Source organism: Telopea speciosissima, chromosome 6, assembly GCF_018873765.1.
Source record: "Telopea speciosissima isolate NSW1024214 ecotype Mountain lineage chromosome 6, Tspe_v1, whole genome shotgun sequence".
Lineage (NCBI taxonomy): Eukaryota > Viridiplantae > Streptophyta > Magnoliopsida > Proteales > Proteaceae > Telopea > Telopea speciosissima.
In genome coordinates, this window is record NC_057921.1 from 22355598 (window position 1) to 22361033 (window position 5436).

General features: G+C 43.6%; 1 non-coding gene across 1 annotated transcript; it reads right to left on the reverse strand.

Annotated features, from left to right (window-relative positions):
• Positions 1-359: 359 nt before the first annotated feature.
• Positions 360-466, reverse strand: LOC122666379. The gene has a single exon (XR_006333572.1). It is a non-coding gene; the product is annotated as a small nucleolar RNA R71 (small nucleolar RNA).
• Positions 467-5436: the final 4970 nt, after the last annotated feature.

Here is a 5436-nt window from a genome sequence, read left to right on the forward strand (position 1 = left end):
GAAGACCGATGAGTGAGCACTTCACTCCAACTACCTATACCCCTGCATCTTGTATTCAGCTGCCTACCATTCAGGCTGCTCAATATGAGATCAAGTCCAGCAACATACAGATGTTACCATCCTATTATGGACTTGCTAATGAGGAGCCTTACAAGCATCTTGATGAGTTCTTAGAGGTGTGCTCTACAGTCAAAATCCAAAACCTCTCTGAAGATGCCCTAAAGTTACTCCTATTCCCATTCTCCTTAAAGGACAAAGCCAAACACTAACTTCATTCCCTAGATTTGGTTAGAATTTCTACATGGGCGGGGATGCAGCACAAATTTCTGAAAAAATTCTTCCCCATTGGCCGGACTAATAGCCTTAGAAGAGCCATTACTAGTTTCTCCCAATTAGAGGGCGAACAATTTCATGAAGCATGGGTGAGACTCAAGGAATTATTTAGGAAGAGCCCCCAACATGCTGTCCTGAAATAGCAGTTAGTTCAGTGCTTTTATGATGGCCTCCGTGACCGATATAGGCAAATGGTGGACTCCTCTTATGGTGGAACATTTATGCACAAGAATGAGACAGAAGCATGGGATCTTTTTGAAACCCTTAGTGAGAATTTTGAACATCATGCTTCGGCCTCTCGGACTGAGATTCCACACATAGGGCAACCAAAGAAGGGTGGTCTCTATGAGATCAATCCAACTGTAGAGATGACTGCTAAGATTGATATGTTGTCCAAGAAATTGGACTATTTGATGTCTATAGGGCAGCATCCTATGTCTCCTTTCCCAATGAGTTTCTCTCCACCCAATCAGACTGAAGCCTGTGCCCTATGTGCTAGCCCTAGTCACTATGTGACAAACTGCCCTTTGGCTGCACAATACCCTGAGTTTGTTCAGGAACAAGTGCAAACGGCTTAAAGTTTCCCTACACTGAGTAATGATCACTTTTCCAGTACTTATAACCCGGGATGGCGAAACCACCCAAACTTTTCATGGAGAAACTCAGTACCTAATAATCCTCTAAACCCACCATATAGGCCACCATTTAATGTTCAAACCAATGCCTATATGGGTGGATAGCCACCATATCCTCAACCCCAACAGAATCAATCCTTTGAGGAAAAGGTGCTAAAAGCATTAAGTGGACTTGAGCAGAACACACAACTGCTTCACTCACATACTCAGTCCATTAATAAGCTAGAGAACCAATTGGGTCAGCTAGCCAATGCTATAAGTAGGAGGGAGGCTGGCCAATTGCTAAGTCAACCAATAGGTAACCCAAATAGTCAAACGGGTCGAGGGAAAGAGCAAGTCCAGTCAGTCATAGTCCTAAGGAGCGGCACAAGGGTGGAAAAACCTGATGCACCCTTAGCCACTAATGAGACATTGCCTACTATGTCTCAAAACCAAGGAGAGGTTGAGTCAACCCTAGAGAATTCTTGTGGTGGTGTAGAAACACATGAGTCCATTACTGAAACACCACCTATGGAAAGCACTCATCAATTCCCAAGGAAGGGGCTGCACATCCCCATTGTGGAGGGACCATTACCTAACTCTTACATTCCAAAGGTTCCATTTTCCTAAGCCCTTCAGACGTTAGCCCTTGACTATTTGGATAAAAAGGGTGCAAAGATGCCAGAGATGATAGACTTGCTCCAACAAGTTCGCATCAATCTCCCCCTTTTGGATGCTATCAAGCAAGTTCCTGCTTACGCTAAATTTTTAAAAGACCTCTACACCCAAAAGCGTAAGTTGAGAACTTAAATCCCTAAGACTGTCCATTTGATTGAATAGGTTAGCTTTGTAATTTCCAGTCACTTGCCCCCTAAGCTTAAGGATCCAGGTGTGCCTCTTATTTCCTGCATCATTGGAGATCTCTTCATAAGTAGGGAACTACTTGATTTAGGAGCTAGTGTGAATATTTTGCCTAGTTCAATCTATGACAAATTTAGTTTAGGAGATTTAAAACCCACTGAGGTCATCTTTCAGTTGGCTGATCGTTCAGTCAAGACACCTCGTGGTTTGTTAGAGGATGTTTTAGTGAAGGTGGAAGAATTGTACTTTCCTATGGACTTCCTTGTCCTGGATATGGATACAGCCACCATAGCCAAGCTTCCCCCTATCATTTTAGGACACCCCTTCTTAGCTACTGCAAATGCTTGCATAAATTGTAGATCGGGTGCCATGGACATCTCTTTTGGGAATAAGAAGCTTAGGCTCAACATCTTCAATGCATCCTTAGGTTCCATTCAAGAGAAAGAGTGTTTTGCATTGGACTTATTAGATGAAGTTGTGGCTGATCACACTTCACACATGCATATTGATGACCCTTTGCAGCACTATGGAGATGAGTCTGAGGCATACACTAAAGAGGTGCATACTTTGCTAGATTCCTCACCCTCTTTAGAACAGCCACCTTGGACAGTTAGGTTTGAGCCGCTTCCTCCTTTGGTTACATCTCCCCAACCTTCTTCTAAACCGATTCCTTGGTATGATTTGATCCTTGACCCTCCATGAGTCAGTCTGAGTCTAGCTAAAGACTTTAAACTTAGTGCTCTGTGGGAGGCAACCCACTATTTTTTTTTTCTTTAGTACTTTTGTTTTTGTGTTTGTTTGTTTTTGTTTTTTTGGTAGCTACTACTGCATGCTGGATGCACTATTCTGTCATATATTGTTGATTTCTAGTACACTCCTTCCCTTAACCCTATTTTTATTCTTCTACATGCATTGAGGACACTGCATACTTTAAGTGTGGGGGGGTGTGAGACCGATTGGCAGATTTTTATTTTTTGGCTTTTGATAAGTTTCACATATCTTGTGTTACTTTGATGTGAAACGCGGGAGAAAGAGACTTAGGAACCCTAATCTGAAGTAATGAAAACCCTGTTGAGAGGACAGTAGCTAGTATGTATCCTAAGGTGGGTTTTGACTCAGCCAATAAGAGCCCCATCTTGTCGAAGGGACAGACCACTTGGTTGTCTTGTGTTTCTTTGAGCTTTTGGTTAGGAGCTAAGACCAAGTTTAGTTTTGGCGTGACATAATAAATAAAAAAAATTAAAAAAAATCATGAGAGTTTAGTCCTTTTGCTTCAACTTAGTAACCGGGGCATCTAGGCCACAAGCCCAGAGTCTCGCATAAAACGGTTGGAGTAACCAGTTAGGTTATTATTACTAGTATTCTTGAATCCAGTTCGGGCTTGTAGACTTTTTGGTTTGAGTAAGCCTGAGGAGTGTTCATACTCAATCCCCTAAAGCCATCTGGCTTGGGAGTGGTTGGCTTAAAGCTCGTTACATGAGCCTTCTAAAAAGCTTAAAAAGCCAGAACATTGCACGGATCTAAGAATCACGTAATAAAAAAAAATTAAAACAAAAAAAAGAAAAAAAAAAGAAAAAAAGAAAAGAAAAGAAGAGAAATAAATAAAATTAAGAGTTCAATTCCTTGGAGCTAGACAGGGCACTCCGCCTCAGGAAGCGAGGTGACTTGATCGACACGCCTTGGGGTGAAACCTCTGAAAAAGAACTCTAGCATCACTATCCTTGTGGATATATGTAAGAAACAAAGCTACCAAGTAGCTCGGGTGTCTTGTGTAGTAACCCTGCATGGAATTTGAGGAATAGTAGTAGAGTAACAAATGGAGTTCATTGTTAAAAGAAAAAAAAAAAAAAAAGAAGAAATGTCATTGCCTTCGTACAATTGTATGGTAAAAAATGCTCTAAAGCCTAAAGTCCTTGGTGCCCTTGACGTCATGAGCGATCTCACCTTAAGTAAGGTGGTGTTTGGAAGTGTTGCGTCAAAAAATCGCTCAGTGGTACTTCAAGTGCCGTAACCTGCAAAAGATCCTGGGTGATAAAGGAGAACCGGTGTGGTTTCGGCTTAGGACTCTCCGATGCCTAAGTTAGATCTCTCTAAGCAAACAGATGAGTGAATAGAACTCAAGATGAGTTAAGATGTGTTATGCTCTCCTTTGATGGGGCTGTGTACCTTGTCTTTTATAGTAGTGTATGGCAGTGTGGAGAGTCCCAGTTGATGTAGAGTATTTGCCATAGGTGATAGAGTCCCTAAGTAGCAGGGCTCTTCCTTGATAGGTCGTCTTCCCGTGAGACGTGGTGTCATGATAGGCTTGGTAGTCGTCTTCCTGTAAGCCATAGTGTCCTTGATAGACTTGGTAGTTGTCTTCCCATAAGAAGTAGTGTCTTGGTAGACGGAGTTCGCGCCCATGGGTATTGGTGATCGGCACCCGCGGTTGGTTCTTCACTGGCTCTGTCTTGGCCCCCTTCCTTGGGCCGCGACACGTGGTGACCTCTGATTGGTTGGTGTGAAATTGGGTTCATCATTTGCCCCCTACTCTCTTTGAACAGAGGGCTCAAGAGAGTATCTTCTGAATTTCTGTGCCAATTGAGGAGTTCTCGGCCAATAATATTTTCTTAGAGGGTGTGCCTGCAAATTCTTTGGTGAGGGAGAGGTTGTGGGTCAAACCTCTACTCTCCTTTCTCTTTTGCCCTTTTAGCTCTTCAGTTCTCTTCCTCTCTCTCTTGCTTTTTCACTTTTTGCTTTTTGCATCTTCCACTTTTGCTTGGGCTTTGGGCTTGGTTACTATTCATTATGCCCCCCATGTGTTTGTTCTTGGGTCACAATGAAGAGTAGTGTGCTCTACTTGCTTGTTTGATTTCTCTTGGCTATTAGCCTTGCCTTTGGACTTGGCTTGCTTTGCAGTGTGCATGGCTTGGTGCTTGACCTGTGCCTTCTTCTTACACTCTTGTGTTGATCTGTGTTTAGCTTGCCTCGGTTGATGCTCGCCCATTGTTTGTCGACACCCATTTCAATCGGTGCCCGACTTTGGTCGACGCCCGTCTCGGTCCGCACCCGTCTTCAATCTGTGCCCGGCTCAGATTTGCGCCCATCTCAATTCAGTGCTCCCTTCGGTCAGCGCCCGTCTCGATCTGGGTTGGCATCTATAGCGCCCGTCGATCCGTGCCCATTGGCGCCGCTCTACCGCGGCCCTTGGCTATGGCAAAAAACCCTTTTCTTTTCTTTCTTCTCTCTTGCTTTTTCTTCTTTTCTCTTCTTGTCTCTCTCCTACTTTTCTTCCTTCTCTCTCCTATATATATTTTTTTTGCTTTTGGGTGGCGTCCATGGATGGATGGCACCCTTTTTTTTCACTCTGTTTCTTCTTCTCCTTTTCTCTCTCTTCTTCTTTCCTCCCTACTACTTTTTCTCACTTAAGAGTCCGCGCCTTTTGGGCGTGGACCCCCCCTTTTTTTTTTCTTTCAACACTTGCTTTCATTAAGAGTCCGCGCCTTTTGGGCATGGACCCTTGGCTGCCTGTCTATTTTTTTTTTTTCCTTGGCTCTCTCCTTGCCAAAGGGGTTGATGCCCATAGGCCGTGGTCTCTTGGCCGTGGCCTCTTGGCCCTCTAATTTTTTTTGTAAGAGTTGATGCCCAT